Source organism: Brachyistius frenatus, unplaced genomic scaffold (assembly GCF_029030835.1).
Source record: "Brachyistius frenatus isolate BFR_SWC_R1_liver_20210118 unplaced genomic scaffold, ASM2903083v1 Contig_5, whole genome shotgun sequence".
Lineage (NCBI taxonomy): Eukaryota > Metazoa > Chordata > Actinopteri > Embiotocidae > Brachyistius > Brachyistius frenatus.
The window spans coordinates 3515578-3542320 of record NW_027210604.1 but is presented as its reverse complement, the minus strand read 5'-3'; the positions used below and the strand labels follow the sequence as shown (position 1 = coordinate 3542320).

The following is a 26743-nucleotide window of genomic DNA, read 5'->3' as shown; positions in this document are numbered from 1 at the left end:
TTTCGAACCGAGCTGGGTGTCTAGCTCATGTTTCTCAGCGAGGCTCAGTCTGATGAGAAGGCGCGGAGGAAATGAGAGACCACAAATTAATCATGGGTAGCACTCAGCATTTATTCTTCACACTTGTAATCAATAATTATGCAAAACACGTCTGTCGCACGCTGTGAGGGACTTCATAATAATAGAGAGCAGGCAAGCAAATAAGCACTAGAAATGGAGAGGGAGAAGACACCCTTTTCCTTTTCTTGTATTCATCCTTTGCTTTAGTGCCACCTGAGCCTGGCTTGGTAGCAGCATGAGAGATGCAGATGGAAGAACGTGTCAGAAGCTTGGTGACGAGAGAACAAAACATGAACAAACTCTCATATGAATCAATCATTAAGTGACATCCTTCACTGATCATTGCAGAATAGAAGACCCCCCCCCCAACCCTTCCCCCCCGGAGAGTACATGGGAATGGATGTCATTGCCTAATGACCTCCTACATCTAAACAACTATGAAAGCTAACACATGCTAAATTAGAGGACATGGTGGGCTTAATAGACTCTAGAAATTTAGTAGCATCTCCTTTTGATTTCAGAACCATAGCAGGGGGGAAGTGCTGTCAATGCATATCTACATTTGTTGGCACAAATGTCCCTGCAGCAAAGTCAGCAAGGTTTTAACAGAGCTACAGCAGAAAGACAGTGTCCTCCTGTTGGACTAAAGGTTAAAGTGCATATTAAAGATGCACATATTTTCACTCTTATGCATATGTATACATGCATTAAACAAACAAAAAAAGGGTTTCCTGGTGTGCAAAATGTCTCTTCGTCCCAAGAAAAGCTCAGGGTCACCCATGATTAAGTCTTTAACAACCTCTGAGAATTTGTGTACTCCATTCACCTTGAAGTTTTTGACCTAAACTTGGGACAGTGGGAGGGGCTTTCTTGAAGAAAAAGAAAACGGCAAGTCTAACCTAGAACTTAGTTTGTCTGGTGACAAAGCTAGCCATTGATTGTTGATATGTAGATGGACTGTCTGCTTGGTGCTTTTCTCTTAAATGACAGTGCATAGTTGTGGTAGACCTACTGTATGATGTGCTAGCTTTGCCTGGCAAAGTTTGAGCTTAATTTTATTTCCGTTTATTGTTTTAAAGGATTTCAACTCAGAATGTTTTTAATGTTTGTCATAGTCTTTACATATTTTCTTGTTTGTACTGTAGTGTCTAATCTAACGATTGTTGGCGGTTGGTAAACTTTGTAGGTGCTTTACTGCCAGTCTCTGGCGGTACTTTATGCACTTTTACCAGGTACAATAGTGTGACAAACTATTACATTTTTTAAACACTTTTTTATTGACTATGAAGTCTCAGAAAAAAAAAAAAATTAGACCGTTGTCCCAAAGCAAAGAGATTAGTGGTTCACTCAAACTGCTTGAAACCTTCAGATGAGGAACGAGTTATATTGTTAATATTGTACTTTTAATTGTTCTTTAACCTTGATATCAGTGGGTTTTTTTTATTTTTTAGTTTAGAATCAACCTTTACTTGAGCGGTGGAGCATTACAAACTTGTGGATTATTTTTGAAGGTGGTGACACATGACCTAGTTAATCATTTAGTTATGAAAATTTTGATCTTTACCATAAAGATAAAATTGTAAAATGCATTAGAATTTCTACTTTCATTTAATATCTACTTTAATAACGGGATCAAATATTTCCTAAAATAGTTAGCAGTCTTCAGCAAATATCCCTCAAACAGGGTAAATAATTATTGGGAACTATTTGGACCTGTGGAATAACACACATTTACTCTAGTTTTCTAGTGTTTCATAAAAGGTCAAAAGTACATTTTAAAGCTGTTGGAACAATAGTTTTTGGGCCATTTCTGCTTTGATTTAATTGCATACAGGGGCAAGTGATGGCAAATATAAAAAGTATAAGACTGGAACATGAGTTTACGAGGTGCCTCTAATTCGTAGTACTCAGTTCTGGTAATCAAGTACATTTATCAAAGTGTTTTGCCTGGCGGTGGAGGTCAATTCTAAAAACATCAAGCTATAAAAAGGAAGTAATCATTCCAATAAATCTCAGTTATGTCCTGTTTATTTGTGGGAGGACTGCCTAATGTGTGACATGTACTCACAGTCACACACGAATACACATGCAAAGACAAAGTCAAGGAAGCACACACACCTCAACACCGGCAACCCCCCCCTCCCTACTTATTCCAACCCAAAAACTCATACACCCGCTGAACAGAGACAATGTGCACTCTTCTCTACAAGCAGGCAGTCAAGTCAAGGTCTTGGCTAAATCCCTGTTCAATGTTATTCCTGCGAGGCGAATGAGGCGTGAGATGGCTCAGACATGAGGGATCATCACCTAACTGTCATCCCTGTCCCTGTGCAGGAAGGACAGAAATAAATTAACACCCCCACGCTGATTTACATCTTGTCATATATTGAGAGAGCAATCCTCTCTTTGCTCAGTCTTCTTCTGCCCCCACATGTGTCTATACCAAGAAAATAATATGAAAAGATATTTCAAAGGAAATTCTACTGCTGCACATATGAACAAATTCATATTTTATATTTGACTTTGCGCCAATGTTGCCAGACTGACAGAGGTTGATTGAGGTCATAAATTATTATAATGACCTGATGACCTACCTACCTCTCCAGATACACCTTTTATCCATGTCTGGGCAGAGAACATGAATGTAACGCCGGGATGTTTCAGTGAGTCGTGATCTCTTTCTTTGCTGAAGTGAATGTCCTTCAATTCAGTCTTTCTCATTCTGCTGAGCACAGCAGCTGCAGCTGTGGCAGAGAAATATCTGTCTGTATTACAGTGCATCCACCCCTGACTCTAACACTGTTTTATTGTTCTGGAGGGACTTGGGACTCTCTTTATTGCCCGTTTCAAATGTTAGCTGCTTAAGTGAGTGATCCGAAGCTGCTCGCACCACGGACGCCCAATGTCCCGGAGACGTAGCTATACTCTCCACCGCTCAGAGCATCCTCCAAGCTCTCACTTTATAAATGTCAGGCAGGAGAAAACAAACAGAGGAGAGAGAGAGAGAGAGAGAGAGAGAGAGAGAGAGAGAGAGAGAGAGAGAGAGAGAGAGAGAGAGAGAGAGAAGAGTGTCTGTCATGCTAAAGGGAAAAGACTGTGTGAGAGAAGACAAAAGTCGTGGATATTTAAAGAGCTTATAGCTCTCAAAGGTAGAAAGAAAAAAAACATCATCAATTTTGTAAACAACAACAAACATGCCAGAATTGAGGACAGTTCTGAAGAAATCCCCCCAAAACTCTCTGTAAAAAAGAAAAACTTTTTTAAATTTCAATTTGAAGTGTGACAGTCTGTGTTTGAAATATGCTGTGTTTTATCAATTACACTGTGGAATAACCAGCTGCTCATTTGCACATCTTTCCCATTTTTTCTCCTCACTTTCAATACAGAAGTATTTTCAAAGTGTTCCACAGTGCAAGAAGCCCTAGCTGTAAAATACAAAGAGGGAATACAAAAGTATATCAGATTTGAGTGATTAACAGTTTAATGCCATCCCCTTTCCTTCTTTCTTTATTTTTTTTTTCTATTTTAATAAACTATCTGAATATTATTTTTGAATCCTTGAAACTAAAAAATGCGCACAATGAGTGAAAACAATAAACATTTAACTATGGTGTGAACCATTTTTCCTCACTGGGAATTAACCCGGTCTAACCTGGCAAAAAGGCATTTTTATTAATAGCAGAGCTGGTGCTGGTAAGGCGTCAGAAATGATTTGTTGCTGGTCTGCTGTCAGATGCTGCTCGACAGAACAATTTGTTTAGGATTCCAGTGGAGAAATTCAAACGGTCCCAAGCAGAGGTACATCCAGTGCAGTTAAGATGAATCAAAGCAGATCAAAAATTTCTCCCGTACTTATTGGATTAATTTTTGGCTCAAACTCGATGTCGGAGGGAGGGAGGGGAAATCCAAGGCATCAATCGTAGGGATGATGAAACCTCCCTACAATGCCCTCCAGGGTGTAAAACTGCTCGGTGTTAAATTTATGTCTACCTGACCTCCTCTGGCTGAAATGATGGGATTATTTACTGCCATGCGGTCTGTGTGCTCCTAATATGCAACAGTGATGGACCTCCCTTCCAGATAATTATGGATATGATGGACACTCTTTGCTCCTGAGGGCAGCAAGGTCTGCGAGAGCAGAGTCAATCTTGGAAGGGTGACACGAGTCACAGGAGATCCTTATATTGCATAATCGCTGTTGGCAGCTGTTTAAATTGGCTTACTGCGAGCTTCGTAGTCTATCCAGCCTTCCTTCTGCGGCTGTTGTGACTTAAAACACTTAAACCTTTAACTTTCTCCAATTTAATATTCATCACACTGTAATTTCAATATGTTTTTGGCTTTTTCTTTAAATTCACATTTTACAGTGTCTTGTTTGACAGATGTTCAATAGACATACTTATATACAACATCAAATGGCTAAAGGTCAATGGCTGTTCAAGCTTCCCAAGCGTACAAATTTGCTGCCTCAGAGTATTTCAATGAAATTACTTTGAATTTTATATGATTGGTTGGGCGAAGCAAACAGTTGGAGCATGACTTTGGACTTTTGTGACAATAAAGAATAGACGGGTAATCAAAAACTTTGAACATAAGTTAATGTAATGGTTCACTGGTTGAGTGCTTCTATTGTGAAGAAGCAGCAGTAGGAAATGTTAATTTACATCAACAGTGATATACATACACAGTTTCCTCTGAATCAGTTGTAAGTGTGCAAGTATTAATGTATGAACACAGCACAGGAAAGGCAGACTCTGCCAATAAAACAGCTGATTACTGAATCTGAACACATCCAATAGCTACTGCATAAAAACTGCAATAATATTCCAAAAATTAAAAAAAACACCTTCAAGCCTATTAATAAATATTAACATTAAATGAATCCTTAGTTGCATCCAGAAATTTAGTTAGAGATACATCTCAATGAGCCCAAAGCCATAGATAAAGCAAACAAAATCCCATTGATTATGTGATAACAATGGTGCGTGTCAAGGTCTGGTATAGATTACAGGTTAAATAGACACCTGGTTCTTATAGTCAAAGTGTTTGAGGCACGAGAAGTTGATAGTTGTAAAGACATGAGATACTTTGACAAGCAAGGCTGAATCATGATGGTCAGATGACTGAGTCCAAGCCAAGTCTCCTGGGTTTGTCTTGAAGCTGTTGAATTCACAAGACATAAAAGACCTGGTGCTAATGTGTTGCTGCCAGATAACCACTCAGAGGTCTTATAGACTTGATGTCTCTGTCACTGTTGGTAAATGACCAACAGCATATTAGGCAACTGTGGTCACAAAAGTTTGGTTCATCAGTATATACGTCAAAGAAAGCAGTAGAATTGGTCACAACGTATATCTGATGCATTCGATAAAAATAATTCTGCTCTCGAGGATGCTCGCCAGATGAACCCAAGCAGCCTGTGAAACATTCTGCGGCAAGTGTAATAAAAAAAAACAACCCAGTAAACAAACATGTATTACCATAAATATGAAACCATGGCACAATACCAGTCATTATCCAGAAATAGCTTGCGCAGCATTTAATGACACAAAACAGCAGGAGGAGAAGGGAATTTGCAGGAGCCGGGGTCAACAGCAGCATGAATGATCAGCTGAACAAGAGTGTGAGCTGTCAGGTTACCAAGACCTCACTGACTGTTGGGATGTGATTGGGGATTGGAGGAGTCAGCAGACAGGATCAGCTGTGAGCTGTCACAGCCCAACACGAATGACATATCACTTTCATAGCGATGGATTAAACAACATTCTTGCTTTCTGAATTAATAACCCATCCGGGACTGTTCTTGGGGACTTGCTATTGATAATGTTAGCAATAATCCCACGTCAAACTGGTAAAAAGTGATGATTTATAGTTTAAAGAGACTCCCACATTTCACGGCTAATACATAACTCCCGCAGATTTAAAATGACGCCTCTAGATTCCCTGAGTACGGGCGAGGTGTCTGCCAGTTTGACTCACCATACATTCAGCAGAGTGGATCAGTGTGTGCTCAGGAAGCCTTATCAGAGTCTGTGCAGCTTGGCACCGACTAAATGAGAAACCCATTGCAACAACCAAAGTTATTGGCGCAGCAGTGAAGGAGAAAAATAGTACAGTAGCATTCACTCCCTGCCTGCCTGCCTGCCTTCCTGCCTGTCTTTCTGCAAGCCTATCATGAACAACTGGCTTCTCAAACTGCACATCAGCACTATACACATCAGCCCTATATCTTTTACTCTCTCTCTCCCTCTGGAGCCGGCTCTCTTTCACTCTCCTCCGCTCACAGTGAATCCTGTCAGTCTGAAGAAAAGTGCAGGGACGTGCAAAGTTTAAGACGTGGGGTCCAATAACTGCCTCCTTTTAGTTTTAGTGCCCCTTTTCATCAAATAAATACTTACTTTAGTACTATTACATTGTCATAATCGGTGCTGATGCTGCTGTTATTGTAATAATTGGTGTTGTGAAAAATTCTACTGAGCCCCACTGTTATTATACCACTTCAATACGACACAATCCTTTTTTCCTTTGAGCGTGGCAGCAGGTACAGCTCTTCTGATATTTTTTTTCCTTTCAAGATTGATATGGAGGATGTATTTAGATTTGTATATGTGATTTGTTACATTTGTTTGTGTTGAGTAATTGCAATAATTATTTCGTGCGCACGATGAAAATTCTTTACTACTGGCTTTAACTCGCTGGGTCAGATACTTGATAGAAGGCTTGATATTGGCCACTGCATATTGTTCACAGTGACGGTAGCCGTTGAGAGAGAATTGGTTTCAGATCAGCAGAAAACAGCTGAATCATAAGGACTGAAAAATCAGCAACACACTTTATTTTCTCCAGAATCTATTGTAGTCTTCTCTCATTGGATGGTGCTTTGCCACTATTACACTGGGGAAAGCACACGTCACTCGGTGGTCGCAGTATGGGGAGTCGTGTCTGTGTGGGAGGATGTTTTTTATTAAATGAGTCACTGCCTTGTAAAAAAGTTGACTGACAGATTGATATTTGTACAAGCAGCAATGTACTTCTAGTTTTGCAGGCTTAGTCAGTCAACATTGCTTCTGGTATTTTTCTATTAGATTGTAAAATTTCTGGGTTTGGAGTTTGTTTGCCATACTTCTTGTGCTTCCCCTCCTGTATATACAGTACTTTGTCCTTAATGTCTGTGCTAGTTAACTGAACTATCTATACACAGGGACTTCTTGAACTTTGACTTATCGTTCTTAATATTGTACCAGTTATTGTGTGGACATTTACTGTGTGCAGCATTGTCAGAACCAATAGAAACAATGGCCAAAGCTTCACAAATAAGGATATTATTACAAAATAATGTCCATTCACATGCATCTGTGGGTCATTTGTGTTGTTGGTTTCAAACTGAACTGAAATAAAAGCAGTATAGAGGAGTCAACACCCCAAAACCTGATGCCAAACATGGTACCAATGTACCTTAAGAAAAAAGACTAAACATATTTCATTATCATATCGCAGAACTGGACAATAAAGACCACATAGTGACTCATCCAACTACCTCCATTTAATTTGATCCACTTAATTCTCCCTATATGCATTTTTCCAGCTACAATTTAGTGTTTTTCTTGCTCAAAAGCATTTGATAAATTGCCTGAACAGTCCACATTATTGATGTTTTTTGTAGTATGCATGCATAAGGAACATTGTCATCAACTTGAAGTTTTAAGTGGTGTTATTGGTTTGCAGCATGGCATGATTTTATTAAATATATATATATATTTTTTGCTTCGAAAATATAGATCTCGTTGCATTTGCACCCTCTTAACCTCAGGTTTTAGAAACATAGCATACTATAACTGCAGTTGGTGCAATTTAGTGTTTTCTGCTCTACATTTTTAATGCTCAATAGTGCAATGTGGTTTCTCATAAACCGCAGCCCAGTCAGAAAGCAAATCGCTTCCTACCTGCATGTGGTTTTGAATGTAATAGTAGCAAGCTGGGCATGTCAAGGTACCTGGAAATGTGTAGTCGGTAGCATAAATTCCACAGTTCTCAAAACCAAATTTGATAACAGTAAAGAAGGGAAAAAACTAATTCAGATTTTTAAACATAAACTGTTATTTCAAAATACTGCTACACACACACACACACACGTATTTTCACAGACTAAACTGTAATGATAATAGCTTTATGTTACAAGCTATCGTGTCGTTATCTTAAACAAGCTTACTTTAGCCTTTGTGAATGTTGTGTGTGGAGCATCGTTACAACAGATAAAACTGTCAAAATCTGAAAACAGTAACAGTAACGTCTCAGGATGAGTAACAGCTAAGCAACAAAAAGTTGAGTTGCTTACCTGCTTTCTGCGCATCTTAGTTTTTAGCCGTCCATAATAATCCGACTCAAACACAAATATCCCCGTACATAATGATCACGTAAAGCAAATAAACAGCAGAGTTTGTTGAGCTCAGGGTCAACAGCAACACAAAGAATAATCAGATGCTCAATGACACACACAGAATATAAACACAGTTGCACTTGCGCCCTCAGCCCCGGTGAAGCGGATTTAGCCAAAGAAAATAATTACCAAGCCCCCGCTCCCGCTAATAGATTGAGACTGGGAACAAGCTCAGGCGTTGATTACATTTTTAGCATCCCCTCCCTCCCAACACACACACACACACACACACACACACACACACACACACACACACACACACACACACACACACACACACACACACACACACACACACACACACACACACACCTGCAGTGTAAGTTACAGTAATCTCAAGGCCTTTCATAGCCTTTGCTGAGGCCTGCAAGCTGCTGCCTGATGATCCCATGAGGATACAGATTTTAAATTGCCTGAATGAAGGTAGTGTAGGAAATGGACGCCTCTGGCTATTTGTGGCCGAACTGAAACCCAGTGGCAACAGACAACCCCGGACGAATGTTACCCTCCCCAACTACCGCAGTGACCTTGTGGGGAGAGTTTTACAGGTTCGGACAAATTGAATGAACAACCGGGAGGTAGACTGAAAGTTGTTTAACATAAAAAGTGTTTCTTCCCCCGGCCAGTGCAGTTGTCATTTTCCTGCCCAGTGCCCAAATTGTTTCAATAGGAACTGTGCTTTTGCCCTTCTTGATCTCAAAATGAGGTGTGGTCAGGTGGATTGCTGCCACATTGGTATCTTTAGGCAGCGTAAGCAATTGTGTGTTTGACCAACAAAATTGACCAACAAAACAAATGGGCTCATGTCAATGATGCAGTATTTTATGGTCATTTTAAGATCACATTATTAAGACCAGGGTTTCCAAGTCTCACGCTTTTGATTTTTATGTCTCTGTCTTCAGTGCTGTCCATACTATTGTCACGCCAAAGAAAAGAATGGAATTGCTCTACAAATTCCTGTTCATTACAAACTGAAATGTCCATAGAAGTACAACTTTACTGCAATGCAGACAGAGCCCCGAACAAGCTAGATTACTGTGACCCTTCCCCCCCCCCGCCCACCCACACACACACACACACACACACACACACACACACACACACACACACACACACACACACACACACACACACACACACACACACACACACACACACACACACACACACAGTTAATGTAATTCGGGTTTTGACAACATGTTAAGAGAAGCTATATAGTTGTGTACATTTGTTGTGTTAATTAATTACTTACTATTATGAATTGTTGCTGACACAGCCACAGTATCAATCAGGATCTAACAGCAAATTATATTGTGACTGTGTACTTTTCAACCCTTCTGACAGGTGAGCTGTCACACAGTCACAGTTTATAAGCTGCTGTCTAATCATTTGTTACATAACTACAGTCGTCAGGTTGAGTCCTGAGCTCCATCGTAGCTGTTGGGATGTTCGAAGTTGACTGTTGGTGAAAGTCTGATCTGTTTATTAAAGTCATAAATATATTCCTGTCCCTCCACGTTTTTATTAGGGAGATTTTTCCATTTCACAGTCTCACAGCAGGCTGTTTGCACTAGTGACATTATTGTGGATATGGACGCCTTCCCATAACTATGTATATTTATATATATGTAACTTCAGCTCTCAAATCAATCAAGTAGCCACCAAACTATGGCAGCAGGCAGCCCAATAACAATAAAAACACATTTTATTGTACAGTAAATTGCTGTTGTTAGATGGGTTCTCATTACACATGAAAATAATTTTTAGTGTTGTAACTGAAAGCTAGAAACTGTAAGACAGTAATAAGCACCGGCAGAGGCGAGTGCACAATGAATGTACACTCAGTTTGATACACACACAGGGAAAGGTCATTATTGTCCGTTTCCTTCACCGAGAACCGTTCTGCGATGCAGTGCACCTGGATTTCAAAGGGAATGAGACAACATTTTGATTGTTTTTTTTTTCATGTTACGCTCAATATACACCTATGAATAATTAAGAGACCCTCGCTTTGAACCATAGCCTTACATTTTGTTCAGATTAGTTGCCGTTAAACCAGCAAAAGTGGATTTGGAAATACCACTAATGCGCCTGCTGCATGTAATTTAGACAGTGTTTAAATAGTTCAAATATGGCCCTTAAGGATTGTGGGTATAGGTATGTTATTTACGTTCATCCTTATTACTTAATCATGAAGTACTTGCAAATGAGACTGGTTTAATATAAAGCCGAGCTCCATGGCTTTGCCACGAGAAGACAACATAGTGGGCAAGTCAAATTTTCAATGCTTCCAACCATGACTTGGACACTGGCAACATTTGGTTTCACTATAAAATGAAGTCATCAAAATCAAAGACATTTCATTGAATGACAATTTTATGAAACAGAAAACTGCAGAAAAACTTTCAACTTTTGAGGGAAACTCACGACTTCAAAGTAACCGTGAGTAGAATGTGGAAAGTCAAATGACAGTCGACTTGGGTAAAATAATGAGGATGTATCGCGTCTTCGTAGGTTACATACAGAGTATGTAGTTGGCACATGTCAGTAATTTTACCACATATGCATGTGCAGATCAATGCTGCATAATACTGAGACTTGAAAAATAACAGAAAAGAGAACAAGAGGAAGGTCGGGATGTAAGCTGAGAGCACAGCTTTCATTCCTTCTCCTCAGTCAAAGAGAAACGGTTTATCCCTTTTATCTCTAAAAGTTTTTCCTTTCATCCAAACTCTGTCTGTGGACGTATGCCTTAAGAACACTTCATCTTGCATTCGTCTTTTTTCCGCTATAGGTTAAAACTTTGTTTCAGTGGCAAGGGCTGAAGCATTTTGTGTGGGAGTCTCCTTTGATAGAAGGTTCATTCTTTTTTTTGTCTGTGTAAATATTGCAGCTTCAACACTTAATCACACAGCATCTGCTGTTGAAACTGCAGTGATGACACTGACTTACAATGTAATCAACAATCTTAACCCACTCTTGACTGCTTAGGTCAATAGGAATTAAATGATGCTATCAAACAAAAATAAAAAGCTGAACACAGGGAAAATGTGACTCTTCTCCACTTTTAATAAAAATATTCATTGTATTAGCAATCATTCCGAGCATAAACCCACGGCATGAAAGATAAATTAATTTAGGCTCTCACGTTTTCCCAAGAGGCAAGATGAATTGGTCGGCAATATTTGTCTCTCTACAATCATGTAATAGCAATAGCATTTTCATTACCATCAGATGAAGCAAACATGGGGAGCTAATTTTAACTTTAATGGCGGCCCTTGCTTATAATGAGTCTGTTTCCCCCTGAGCTAATGAGAGAATATGCAATCAGTTTATAACATGGTCATTTATTTTCCTCCCAATAATTAAAGTGTAGTCATTTGCTTGTTGGTACATAAAGGTAAAGATATTTCTGAACACATTTTTTTAAGTTCATTGCGAGGTCATAGGTGGCGGCTGATTGCGCATTCAATTGAAAAGCAAATGTTCCACATTAGAAACGGATCAGCGATCAGTGACTGCCTTCCCCAATGAAAGCAGTGATGGCTATTTAGTGTGTTGCATTTTATTGTTTGATATGTGATAATATTAGACTTTATCGATTGATAGAGCTCTTGGAGAAATACTGTTCAGTTTACCTCAAATTTACCTAAACACCCCTACATTGCCCTTATATTCAAAGATTTTACATTTACTAATGCATTTCATCGGGAATGTAATGCCTTCCTGACTGTTTTTCAATCAGTTAAAGCACTTGTATATACTGACTGAATGTTCAATGTCAGTGCATTTGTTTCTATCCTCCCACAATATCCACTGCTGGCAACTGAAGCACAATGTTTTCATGGTTCTTTTGAGAAACACAGAGCAGTTGGCTGAGCTTCAGACATGATTGTGGTTGATTGCAGACTTGATGCAAGACTTTGGGAATATTTAACCAAAACCGTGGTTAACCTCTAACCCTTAAGCAATTCTTATACAAGCCTAAACCCAACAAACTAGGCCTGTCACAATTGTTACATAATTGCTTGATTATTTCAGCTGACTGCGGCCCTTTTACAATAATTGTTTCAATTCATCTGTATAAAAACAGCTGGATGAAGCTAAAAGAAATGTTTCCATCACTGTTTCCATTTTTTTCAATTTGAGATTTCGATTGGTGTTTGTTTGATTTAAACTAGATGCAACATTTGCGTGACATCATCTCGTTGCCTCTACTGTGGTATAATGGGACCCGAGTGGAGACTATACTATTGATATAAAATATACAGAAAAAGACAATGAAATCATTAATCGCAATTGTTTGTGTGATACATAATCCTCAGCTAAAGTTTTCATGATCGTTACCTCCCTAGATGTCGCACCGATCATCAACTAGAAATGTTACATGGGGAGTGAAGTCGTGATGAGCCAGGCTCTTAATGGCTGCAAGTCACTGCACAGCAAAGAAACGTTATTTAACTCAATGTTAAAGGTTGACTTGTCTGCTTTTTTCAGTTTAGTGTAGATGTTTCTGCTTTTAAAATTCACTTTGTAGTATTTAAAATGGACCCGCTAACCAAAAAGAGCTGAATATGTCCATATATGGTTGAATAAACTGTGTTTGTAATTGAAAAATACTGTTGCCAATTAAACACACTGAATTTCCTGAGTTTGTCACAATAAAGACATCCCATCGGTGGAACGTTTTTATGTAAAGCAGCAGTATTGGTAACTTAACACAGCCCCAATACGGCTGACGGCAACTGGTAAAAAGCCAAAGGACAAACTCGTATTTTTCCTAAGGCTATTTGAAGATTAAAACCGGGGAGTTTTTTGAGTGTCAGGATGAATAATTTCAGATGCTGAATATCAAATCATATCCAATTCCTTTCTGGTTAATGACTTATGGCTCTGACCATATTGTGCTCCAGGTCCTTTTTAAGAGACAAAATAAAATAAATAAATCAAACAGAACAAAGAGTCAGAGTGCATTTGACTTCACTGCATACCCAATTGTTTGCCCCAAGGTACACTGGTGGCAGTGGACTGATATTGACTCATTAGAGGTTTGTAACTGGAGTCCTTTGCTCTGCCAGCAGAGAGAAATAGCAGCAGAGCAGGCCATTAACCAGAAAACAGAACTAATGAAGGAGTAAATTAACAAAACACAAATAAATAACATGTATTTCTGAATTCTCCCTGTCTTCTGTTGAAAGGCTTTCCTGTTTGCACACTGCCTCTGTTGTTCATTATGGGGAGATATCTGGGTCACACACATCTGCCACCACTGGGGGAAGTTGTCAAAACCAAAAGGAAGAGAAATAAAAAGAAACACATTTTGTGAAAGTTGTAGTTTACGGTTAATAATGAGGTGACCTGGATGGACCGAAGAGTTATTCAGACCTTTCTGCCACCGGACTATTTATGGAAATAGCCAGAGTGCAAACATAGAACAAGTGAATTTATCATTGGGGCAGTGCAGTTAAAAAACATGTACACCATTTCAACTCTGTGTCCCATCAGAGAATTGCTTCTAAAATTGGTGACTTTTAGTCTAGTTTTGATATATATTTTTTGAATCCTTCCCTAACTGTCCTCTTCATGAATTCATACAGATGATCAGGGATGAAGGGCTTTTTTTTTGACATAACAATTTTATAACAGTGGGGAGCGGGGTCCTTCCGTCTGCAGCTTGTCAACTGGAGTGACATGTCTCAAAGCCTGGCATCCACAGCTATTTAAATACCCATTGGCTTCCTGGCCCCTGTGGATTCCGGACCGAGCTTCCATATCCCTCCCCTCATGGCCAAGACTGTCACTCACCACAGGCAAACAGGATGAGCTGATTTATTTCATTTTATGTCATGCCATGCCAGGCATTTCTCATAAATCTATACTCTAGTCCAGTGATGTATTTTTTTTTTTCCCCCTCTTTCACAGAATGCATTATAATATCTTTAAGAGCAAGGCAAGAGACAAAGAGATAGTGGGTTAAGCTTTGTTTGTGTAGGCGTTCGTGTTCTGAGCTACTGCAAGTTACTAGTCACATCAGACTGATTTGTTTTGTTTTTTTAAGTCGGCTATATATGAAGGCTTTTGTTTTTCACACAACAGATCTGTTTGAGGAACAACAACCATTTTGAAGCCACCTGGGAAATTCATTGCAGTGCTCTTAATGACTATCATAAAACTGACACCTTCACTGTGTGAAAGACTGGATGCATATATTAATGCATATGTGAGTGAGTTCTGTTCAGAATCCATGAATGCGTAAGTGATTTGCATATTGAATTACATTTTGAACAAATAAGCCAAAGAAACTAAAAAGGGAATGGGATAATTAACTGGCAGAATATATTAAAATGTGAGGAAGCAGCAGAGCATATTTAGGCCAGTTGGTCATGTACAGTACAGTACAGTGTAAAACGGTGTACCCCGGAGTACTCCCGCTTGTAGCAGTGACTAATTTGAGAGCATTAGGGAAACATAGTTCATCCCTGTACTTCTTTTAATTACCAAAGCCCCTGTGCGTGATGAATTATTGTACGTAAGCTCGTTGTCTCTACAATAGAGCAAGAGCAAAGTTAAATCATGTTAAGATTCTTGTGATTTCATACAAACTGTAGGTAAAACAGCCTCGAACGCATGAGAGTGAAGGGAGGTGCAGGAAAGGAGGAACATTGTTTTTTCTGTGAGTGTGAGAATTGATTGCTAGATTGAATGAAAATTATGATGAAAATAATCATTAGCTGCAGCCTTGCTTTTATTCTTTATCTTTTGTGTTCCTTGACTCGTTTTTATGTCTTCATCATTATGTTCTTCTTCTCATACTTTTCTTCACATACTTTTCTCTCTTCCTGATTATTTCCTTCTGTTTTTTTCTTTCCCCTCCCTCATGTAATCAATCTGAAAACATTATAATACCGCCACTTAACACTTTTTCACCTCTACTTTTACTTTAGTTACCTACTAGACGCGGCTTATTATTATAAGTCCACTTTAGCATGATTAAAAGCCTCAATGTCGGGCCTTTTCTTGTGCGTGTTCACATGATGGTGTTCATACTACAAGCGTCTGTAGACTCGCTCTACCACCGTGTGCCAGATTTCAGTGATTCAGTGTTTGTTTTGGGATACTACACCACCAGACTCAGTTAGAGTAATTACACCATAAACTCCTCTCTCTCTCTCTCTCTCTGAACCTACAGTATGACTGCCGGCAGATGGGATATATGAAAAGAGGTCTCATTAAACAAAATTACTAAATGGTTAATGGCGTCCTGGCGCTTACAGTAGCTCACGCTGCCGCAGCAGGGAGCTGTCGTTGTTTTAGGAGCTGCTTTGGTGTCACTATAAAAAAGCGCAATGTGCGTTTACAGCAAACTCTTACATCTCTGGGCCCATTTCATCATCTGGAATAATTAATCGACAGGGAGCAATTAATAAGTAATGAAGAACGAAAATCCAAGCAATTACTTGCCTAAACAGTGGATTAACTGCCATCGTCTCCAAGGGTGTAAGGGATAAGTGCATATCAATAAGGATCGCTTCAAAAGCTTCAAAAGCTACCATTTTAAGGCATTTCACTTTTCAGATTTCCAGTTAAATGTATTTGCTGTATTCTGCATGATATCACTGCTACGTGGTTTACAGATATCATGTGTGGTATGAGACAGCCGCAGTACAACATACTGTATGATTTATCATAGTTGGGTTTTTATTCATTTTGTCTTGTGAATACACTTCGATAGCGCTGTTTTTTAATTTTAATTTTTTTTATTAAAGGATTAGAAGCAGGTTATCGTTGCTGCATTTTGCTTCCCTCATAGTTGGTGCATATTTTAGGTCTATGTCAGCTTTTCTTTTTCAGCAGCATCTATCTCCATATTGTTTTAATTAAGTACCCAAAATTGAATTAAAGTGCCGCTTCAAATTTGATCTGATTTCCTGCGGATCCCACACAGACAGACGTTTATAGATTATGTTAATCCAACACTCACTGTCGATAGTCGGGTGTTCTCACCAGCTATAATCAAATTAGAGCCTTAATCAGACGAGCTTTAGTTTCAGGTGCCATGAAAATTTAAAGTACAGGCACTCCTTTCAGCGTAGTATTTATGATAAAATAAATGATAGTTATTCATTCATGCGTTCAGATGAATAATCTGATGAACCCAGTGATTCAATGACTTTTTGCAATGTTCTTCTGTATCCAATCTTTGGACCATCATATTTTAAATGCCTTGGCAGAGGAATGTCAGGCATTTCAATGTGCTAGATAAATCAAGGCAGCGAAGTCCACAGTCGGACAGACTTAATATTTGAAAATTAGAGGAAAAGACTTGTAATATGTGGCAAAGGAAGTGAGGGAAAAAAAGTTGTGGAGTTCAACAAAGTGAAAAAAATCTCATAGCCTGTGATCACTGAAAATCTTGCTGACACCAGCTAAAAATCTAATTGGCAGTGCTCTGCCTCCTGAAGCACATTTTATATGAGATGGGAAGTCAGATGTGTAATTTTGTTGCATATCAATTTTGCCTCCTGCTGAGAAACCTCTAATCCTGCTAAGTAAGTGGATGTGCTAAAAGTGGTAACTAAAAAAAAGGCACAGTAATGATGGGGAAGAAGATGCACCATCGTGTAGCCTCATTAAAGATGACAAACACAGATGTCGAACACTCTGCCAGGTCTGAGATCAAGAGGAGGTGATATTGTCGGTGCCAGGTGTTTCAGGACGGGGAATGTTGATCAGGACATATCAGACTGCACCAGTATGTGACCACATGAGACCTGTGTACAAACTAGAGTTCTTAAAATAACTGTTGCATGTCAGTAAACATCAGTTTCCCTGTCAGTGTTTCCGGAGAGTAAAGGAAGAGCAGAGGACAGGCGATCATTTATTCAGCCTCCACCGAGTCATCGCATGTTTTACTTTTATTTCTGCACTCTCTCCTGAGAATAATTATCTGACGCGGGATGCGATAAATTTCAATTGCAATCTCAGATGCATTTTGTTTGGTATGAATCCAAGAGGAACTGGTAGCAAGCAGGAGCAGAGAGAGCCATCATGACTACGATGATTAAGATTGAGCGAGTCGATCTTCATGAACAGAAAACAAAAGAGAGATATGGTTCTGCCAGTAATCTCCGGTAGGTTGACTGCAACGATGCTGTCAGTAACTTAATACCGCAATCTGCTTCTAATAATCATTGAAAATGTGCTACATGACATTTTAGTAAGACTGAACATATTGGTTTGATGCCAGACTAAATTAGAAACGAAATATGAGGTTATTTATGCAAAGCTGCAGGAGTTGAAAATTTGCTTTTTCTGCCTCATAAATTGAATACGACAAAAAAAAAACTGTTGATTTACAAAAGCTTCTTAGAAAACAGACAGGAGCAATGCTTGGCAATCACAACTGTACCAGGGTATCTTCAAGTCTGTGGCCACACTTAGGAGTGATTTATAAACTGCTTCAGGAATAGCAGTCTGTAAAATCTTTAGACTATTTTCTGAATAATATCCTCTGAAGAATATTCTCTTGAATCTGGGTTTGAATGGAGAGTTTTAGTGCCTCGTAACAGTCGAGATGAAGCTCAAGAGGCTTGTCTGACCTGACAAGAACTAAAAAAAAAAATCGGAGAACTCTTTGGTTCTGTTAAATTATTGGTAGCTTTGATCTATACAAATCATGTATAATTTAAAGCTTGTACTAGTTAAAACAAATTTTTGCCAGAGTTGGAGAAGTTGCCGAACTCATTCCACTTACGCATTGTTTCAATCACTGTTAGTTTTCAGATTGATTTCTTACTTTTCACGCAACCGTTGGGTGTAATTTGATGTTGTACAGAACAGTGTGCACAACGTGCGTGTCGAGCCAACACCGAAGAAGAACTTGTTGCCTTATTTCAAAATAAGTCTTGTTACACTGCTGCAAAAAAAAAGCATTGTTTGAATCTCACTGTTGATGCGTTGAAGGACACTTGACAAACTGACAGCTAAGGAATCAAACACAAAAACAGACTGCAACATGATTTGCTGCCCTGCAGTACAAATCCAACTCTCTGATTTCAAGGTGTCCTTGAAGGCACCAACAAGGATGTTTACATGTTTACAACAGGCAGAAGGACCGGACCTTTAAAAACCTGTTGAAATTTTCAGCACCTCGCAAACATTACAGCTCCATCCCCATAACCAGAGGCAGGGTGACTAAATGTCTGGTTAATGTGTTATAAGTTGGTGGCCCTGTGGTGTATTCCTGTGGTAATAGGCAGCATTTAGTGGAGTTATGCAGATCGGCTTTTATCAACACAGTGACCTAACGTGGTCGAAGTGGCAGGAAGGTTACGAGGCTGCTGGTGCGACATGTCAGTCTGGCCCGGAAATTCTGGACAGAAAACAGAATGAGAAACAGGATTGTGTTGAGAAGGTTTTCCCGTTTGAATTCCCTGGACAGAGCAGGAGAAATTGGTTGGTTGCAGGATATAATGAGTAACAGTCCGCCCGTTTTCTTCAACCAATGCTGCCAAGGTGTCCTTGTGAAAGGCACTTAACCATTCACCTGTTCTACAGGAGCTGTGTAGTGGATTCGACTGGGATTATACCGAGCACTTCCTGAGGGGCTTTCTAATGATAAACAAACTCCAACTGCCTTACCAATGATTAAATGATTGACTGAAACGAGACATAATTTGAGATGCTTTTTAGTTGTACATCAGATACACCGTCTTATAAACAACAGCCACCCGTAATTACAACAACAAGAAGTAAGAGTCTCCTTCGATGACGGCAATGGAGGACTAAACGAAACAAAACAGAACTGCAACTTTTAATAAATGTGTTGTCGAAATGGAAATGTGCGACACTGTTTACAGTTTTTTAGATGTGTGCAAGAAGAGATAGACAATAAATCATTCTTTGTTTGCTTTTGATGGAGGGCCACTTTAACAGATGAGAGACTGAAGATCGTAGAAATCATAGCTATAACACAAATTCCTTCACAGCATCTCTTTTTATCTGTCTCCCTTCCACTTCTAATTTCCCTTCCCGAAGCACGTGTGCGCCTTTTTTCTCTTTGGAGTGCTACAGCGCTCGTCTGTGATTGGCCGTGATTGGTCATAAGGCCGGGACTGCTCCTGCTGCTGCTGCTACTTCAGCCACTACACGATTTAGTCAGGATGAGACACTTTGACTTTGCCATTTTTCTTTCTGTTGGGTCGTCTCCGGCTGCTTTCCTTCCCGCACCTCCCTCCTCGACGCCTTCGTAACCCTCTTCCTCCAATATTTCTTCATCCTGTTGCTCTTTCCCTTAATACCATCTGCTTGCTTTAGTACTGAGGCTGATGGCAAAACCCTTCGCCGTGGCCTCTTGTAAATTCTGCATGTCACTCGCGTACACATCACTGCGCACCGGCGTAGACGTACACACGTATGCGGAGACACTGGCATACACACTGCTCTAACCCTTAAGGGAATATCACAGATGTCGGGGCACCTGGTGATCCATTCTAAATGCTGCCAGTTGTCATGCCCAAGATCTAATTTACAGCCCAGGTAAACAGTTCCAATCCCACTTTGTTGGGGAAACTGACATCAATCTTGGATTAATTGTTTGCTCTTTCCTCAAGGAGTCCAGTGTCATGTTTAGGGGCCATCTGTGTTTTAGGATGAAAGACAACAGTGTAATTGTGGAACCCTGAAATATCACTCAGCTGGCAATAATAACTTGCTAAAAAAAAACAGCTTTAATGAGCAGTATGTTGGAAAGTCACTTTGACTGAGACATTATCTGTAAAAGGCTTTGGGCAGTGGTGATTGAGCTTAAAATAAAAAAATTTTTTACTATCTTGGAACCAGATCTGAAGTGAAACTGGCCCTCACAAACCATCTTTACTTTGTGGCTATGTTTGAGGGAACTCAATCATAACAAATTTGACCTTGATGGTAACACAAACAGGAAGAAAAAGTCTAGGGGTGCAATGAGAACCATTACTTTGGTACAAGGTTATTACCAAAATTCAGAAAATATAAGGGTATTTGTTTAAAATAAGTAATTTTACATAACTAACGTTAAGTTCGTCATGTAAATTACTAAATGCATATTTTGTAGGTTAAATACATTATTAAAAAAAAAAAAAATCTACTTTGACGTTTGCTTTGTCACTGACTCAAACCCTTGTCTACTGGGTGGAAGCTCCTTCCTACAAGGAAGCTAAACAATTGAAGAAACAATTTGGACACTTTAGATATGACTTACATTTAACATTAAGTCTTGAATTATATGAGGTGATGAGTCAAAAAAATTAAATGTCTTTTTTTTTTCACTAAACCGTCCTCTGACTCCAGTTTAATCCAGACTTGTGTTCACTTAGGAAGCTGTGCACCTAGAAAATAAGCCAACTACATCACATGTTCTTCAACAATGCAACTATTTGAATTTTAAATGTAGCATTGTGATTGATGAGCACTATTCATGAATGCAAGAACTCTTAAATTACCATGTAATTTCCATGAATATATGCAGATTGCTCTGTCTGAAAATCAAACAGCTAACGTTTTCCAAAGAAACATTAATGCTAAATGTCATCAAATGGTGCTTTCAGGCTCATTTTCCATTCACATTTCAGGTTCAGGACTGTCAGCTTGTTTAAACAAAGGGGTTAGCTTTTGGCCCAGGAGCAACATCCGCAATAACTCTGAAAAGATGACACTGGAAATGAAAAACATTCTTTGACAGGTTAATGGTATTCTTAAACAGCCATCTGTAGAACATAATCGGTGTCCAATGATGGTCACATTCATAATGGATTCTTGAAAAGTAACTTCTAGAAATCAAGAGATTATGACTCACTTTAAGTGAAAGATTAAAAAAATAACACTGGTTTATTTTTTTATTTTGTATTTACTGTGCTTTATTTTAGTAGGAGTTTCTTCATATCTTTATTATTATTTTTTAATTAGCTTGATGTTTTAAAAAAAAAATAATAATCATAAGCTTTATAATTAGTGCAGCTTTCTGTAAAAGTAAGACCACAGAGTAATTAACAAATGAATAAGTAAAAAAAAAAAAATACCATGTGGATTTATTAGGACAAATAGAGTTTGAAGGGGAGAGAAGATATGACGTAGATCAGACATGGTGATGGTGATATGAGTTGCTTTTTGACAAGTTTGCAGCCTACAGTGAGGGATGGGGAGTGACTCTGCAGTTTTACTAGAGTTGGAAAGTCATTTCACCGTTGGGGACCCGCGTGGCGTGACAGCAGGCCTTTGTGCTGATGGAAGGGCCAAACTGCCAGTGGTGACAGAGCGGCCACATATTACCAATATCCATTAGCAAGCATGACTATTTACGTCTACAGACGGATTAGGGGACGCATTTTATGGGCCAATTTGAATTTACTCATTCATTTTGGTGAATTCAGGCAAGGGGAAATGTTACAATTTGAATCTGGATAACACCAAATAAATCAGTGACTCAATACAATGATTGAATTGTAGTGACTCTGAAAATTGCAGGTCTGAATCAAAAGCAGGGCAAACATTTTGCAGCACAATTAGCTGAAAAAGCTTACACAAAAGCATGACATGAGGGCAGACTTCAATTTACAATCCAATAGATCTGCATTTTGTTCTCTTTGGATGTTTGAGGATGCTCTCCCAATAAATGTTTTTATTAATTAATTTCACATCATTTTTGACTATTTTTATTACCACACCTGTGTAAAAAGTACTACAAATTTGAAAAAGCCAGAGCGGATAATAAATACAGACCCAGAAAGCTCAGAGAAACGTTGCTGAAGAAGTCAACTGGAAAATAACTACAACCATTTAGTTTGTTTTGATGCTATCCACAATGCTTTTACATTTATTTAGCTTAAAGGTGGTGCCCAAAATGGCTCAGGTGCTGCGCCTAAGCCTTAAAATGGTAGGCGAAACACTCCGCCCACCCTCTCTGGCAGAACAACCACTGCTGGGTGATGGAAAACAAGTCACCTTACTGTTGCGCCGCTTATGATTCGCCACAGACACCCAGCTCATTCAATCCACAGTACTGCAAACGCAAGGGCTTTCATCGGTGGGTTACAGGCTCAGTCACCATTGTGTTACCTCATTCTGCGAAAGTGGCATTTATTTAAATGAAAACCTTCAAGATTATTACTTTCAAGTGAAGAACACATTTAAAAGTTTCAGCCACGAAAGTGCAGACAACTTCTTACTTATACAGTATGTCTTTCCCTGCAATCGGGACAAAGAAGTACAAGTACTTTACGGAGGACACAGTGAATTGGATTTGTCACAGCTCCCATCCTTCTTTGAATTCAGCCAACATTACATGAGTGAGAGAATAAACTTGCCAAAGTAGCTTCACTTTTAAATCATCATGCTCCAGAGAAAATATGACTCTGAAAAGTAACATTAAACCAGTGCTGTTACTTTACCCTGTCACTGCATAATGACTTTTCTGAAATGGTAATTATAATTAAAGTCTTTGAAATGTCACTTTGGTTGTACTCTGGAAATCAAAACCGCAGGAAGTGAGGCTGTGCAAGAAAAAAAGGTGCATTTTGAACTTTTAAAGAAATATTTCTCATAAAAGGGAGTCATTTTTATTTGTGAACAACGTGATCATATACCAGACAAAAATAAAATAGCAATGAAATAGGAAGAGGTGGTTTTAATAGCTAGTGAACCCATGAACATGGGCCTACACACACCTGAACCACACAGAAACAAAGGCTCAGAACATCAAAGCCATGTCTCAGTTTTCATCATGTGGAGTGCCAGCTGCTATCTTATAACACCACCGCTGCTCTTTGTTCAGTGAAAGCACAGACGTGAGGGGGTGGGGGGGACAGAAACTGGGAGGAATATTAAGACAACAGTATCCTTCAGAAAGAATCCAACTGAACAAGTACTTTCTGATGTAATACGCAAAGAGAATGCAGCAGTTTGAAGCCCTCCGCGGGATAAAAAGATGTTTCACTGCTGACCTGAAATTGAATCCTCCCATAGCTCGTATTGTTGTTATATCCCCAACAAACAAAAAAACACAAAGTGACTGACCTCGAGACTAAAAAACACCCCCTTAAAATTGTCTGAGAATTTACGGTAAAAACTAAAACAAAAAATGTCTACCATTTCTGCCAGATGTTCAACTTAAATGTTTAAGAAACTAAAAAGTGAATATTGTAATCAGTGACTTGTTCTGTTAGATATTTTTGCTCTACCTTAATCAACCACCATGAAAAAAAAGACAGCAGACTTATATGGATGATTGTATTTAAAGAGCACATTGATGTAATGTAGAGGGAAAAAGAGACTTCTGAACAGTTGCTTGATTTTTGACTGTGAATATTTTCTTTACATCAGATGCTGATTTAAGATAATTCTATGTATTTACAACTTGTAATTATTTCTCCATTTAGACGTTTTTATTATTAGCAAGAGTCCACCTTATTTTCACAAATTTCATTTATTTGATATTCAGCTCACTGCTTATTAGTCCCTTTTTGCCAAAAGATTAACTGTAAAAATATTCTTGCTAAAAACCAAATCAATGACCTGACTTTTCAACACAGTAAAGCAAATAAAAACTTAATTCAAAAGATTTGAAGAAGACATTTCTACAGTTTCATCCTCCTGTAAAGCATCCCAACATTTGTTTTTTGTTTTTTTTAATAATTTTTGACTTCTTTAATCTTTGAGTTCAATTTAGCAGGATCAAAGTAAAAATATGTACTTCTACCTTGAATTTAAATTTAAATATTTTGTTTTAACTTTACACTATAAATATGGATTCTGAAAAGTTGAGGAATTTAAGTTCAATTGAAATCTAGACAGGGAATGTGAAACTACCAGAGATAGGTCATGATTTTGGAATAGTTGCCTTGTCGTATTCCCCGTTTTTACCGGCGATCATAAGTCTACCACAACAATGCATTTGAGAGTGAGCTGTGTCTTCGGATATTAGCCGACTTTCTCCCAAGACCAAATAGTATTTTTGCTTGAAATGGCCATCCCTAAAATATACTGCTGCAACTTCTGCACTAAGGATGAGCTATCGGCCAAACAGCAACACAAATCACACCAGTGCATACAGCAGCCCTCTGGGACACACACACACACACACACACACACACACACACACACACACACACACACACACACACACACACACACACACACACACACACACACACACACACACACACACACACACACACACACACACTCTCTCTCTCTCTCTCTCTCTCTCTCTCTCTCTCTCACACACACACACATATACAAAGCAAAGACTATCCAGGATAACGCTTTCCAAATATTACCCCAGTGCTCTATCAGCTTGCCAGCGGGTGTATCATGATGAACGGTGTTTGCCTAGTTGGAGGCCATCATCAGCTACCTGGGGAAGTGTTCAGAGCTCTGAGAGGCTGTGTCCTACAGTCCCACCTGCTCTTTGAGAGGGAACATCCTCAGGCGGAAACCACCGCTGCCTCCCCTTCCACCCGAGCGGAAATCTATTCATCAGCTGCTATAATGAGGCACTGCCAATGCCTACTGTACGTGGGGACCACTGCATGCACACTCACACATGTCCATGCAAGACATTGGCTAAATCCACAGATAGGCTGCATTCAGACACTGGGTGGACAATCAATCAATCCGGCCGGAGTTTTGACATGGAAAAATAGCCACATCTGACTTTTTTTTTTTTTCCCATTAGCTTCCATGTTTTCTTGTTTCCTTACAAGCATTACTTAAGAGGCTTTTAAGGACTAGACAAGCATGGATATTTTAAGCTTCAAAAAATATTTATCGTATTTATATATGTAATGGGTGTGAAAAGCTCTAACCAGTATTGTTACTGGTTAGAGCTTTTAAGTGAATTATGTGAGAATGATTATTATTAATCATTCTCACATAATTCACTTTAGTCTGAGCAAATAAAACGCTGCACTCTCGCCACAAATCCTAATAAGTCCAAACATGACAAGTGTACCAGAAAGAAACAATGTACGACAGTGTTCCCTCTGAAAAGCTTAACCCATTTTTAAATGACCTGTATGACACTAAAAATGTCGATTGTCACAGAAAGGGAATGTGATTTGCAGTTATGATATTGGCAATCTATTAGTTGTTTAAATATTCCAATCTGCTCCAAAGTGGTGGGTGGAACGCTGAACGACCAACAGTGCCATCCCTAAAGTAAAATCTAAAAAACACATATCCATTATGACTTGTGAGGGGATAATGCACACATTAGCAGAATATTTCTATTCAAAGGTTAAAAAACAACTACTTGCATAATGAAATATTAAATAAATGTTGTCAAAAATGTCATGTGTTTATGACCGTGACTCTTTCCAATGTATATTTCATTCAGAGAGGTTCACAGTGGAGTTCAACACTAAAGAAAGGTTTATTTGGTGACATCAACCTAAATTAGGAGAAGAATAAACATGTTTACAGAGTACAGTACAGGATGTGGGAAGAAGGAACGACAATGACGGATCAAACGCAGCCAAACAGTAAGATAAATGAGGAATCAGTGGATTGGTACTCATAGAAAGACAGAAAAGATTAGAAACCTCGAGCAGAGAAAAACTGCCTTCTCAAAAAGGACAATAAGAAAGTACCTCGAGAAAATCATAAAGAAGATAAAAGTCCATCAAGAGACGTCCCGTTATTCAGCCTGTACATTGGTCTTCAAAGAGCATCCCCTCGTGCTGTGAGACCTCAGGTCACTATTCTCTAATAGGTTTCTACTGTCAAGCGAGGCTCCACATGTGGTGCTGGGAGCTATTGTGGAGCAGGCCACTGCACTATGGTGCCGCAGTCTCCTTACCAGGCAGAGGAACAGACCGATACTGTCGCCCAGCATGGCTGATGAATGGTTATTCTCGCCTTAACTGAACCCCCAGTGCCCAATTTTTCATTTTTTTTCCCTGGTAAAATGTTTTCAAAGACCATTGGATTTTTAAATGCTTCATTAAAAAAACAAAAATCCTGCTGTTTTCTGAGCGCAGTTTTCCAAAAAGATAAAGATCTAGAGACACTGGATTACAGAGAGTTGAAAGTGTTAACCAACAATGTTTCATCTGTATTTGGCCCTAAATGGAAATCCTCCATTGCAGTCAGTCTGTACAGCTGATTGACAGATGAGCCACACATCCTGGGACTCCTGCTGATATAGATTGAACACGATTATGCTGATGCCACATACGAAAAAGTCTTGGCCTAATTTGAGACCTATAAAGT

The 26743-nt window shown here is 39.0% G+C and overlaps 1 protein-coding gene across 1 annotated transcript in view; it reads right to left on the bottom strand.

Annotated features, from left to right (window-relative positions):
• Nucleotides 1-26743, bottom strand: part of fstl4 (follistatin-like 4) — a 196550-nt gene that overhangs the window by 69525 nt on the left and 100282 nt on the right. The window lies entirely within an intron of this gene.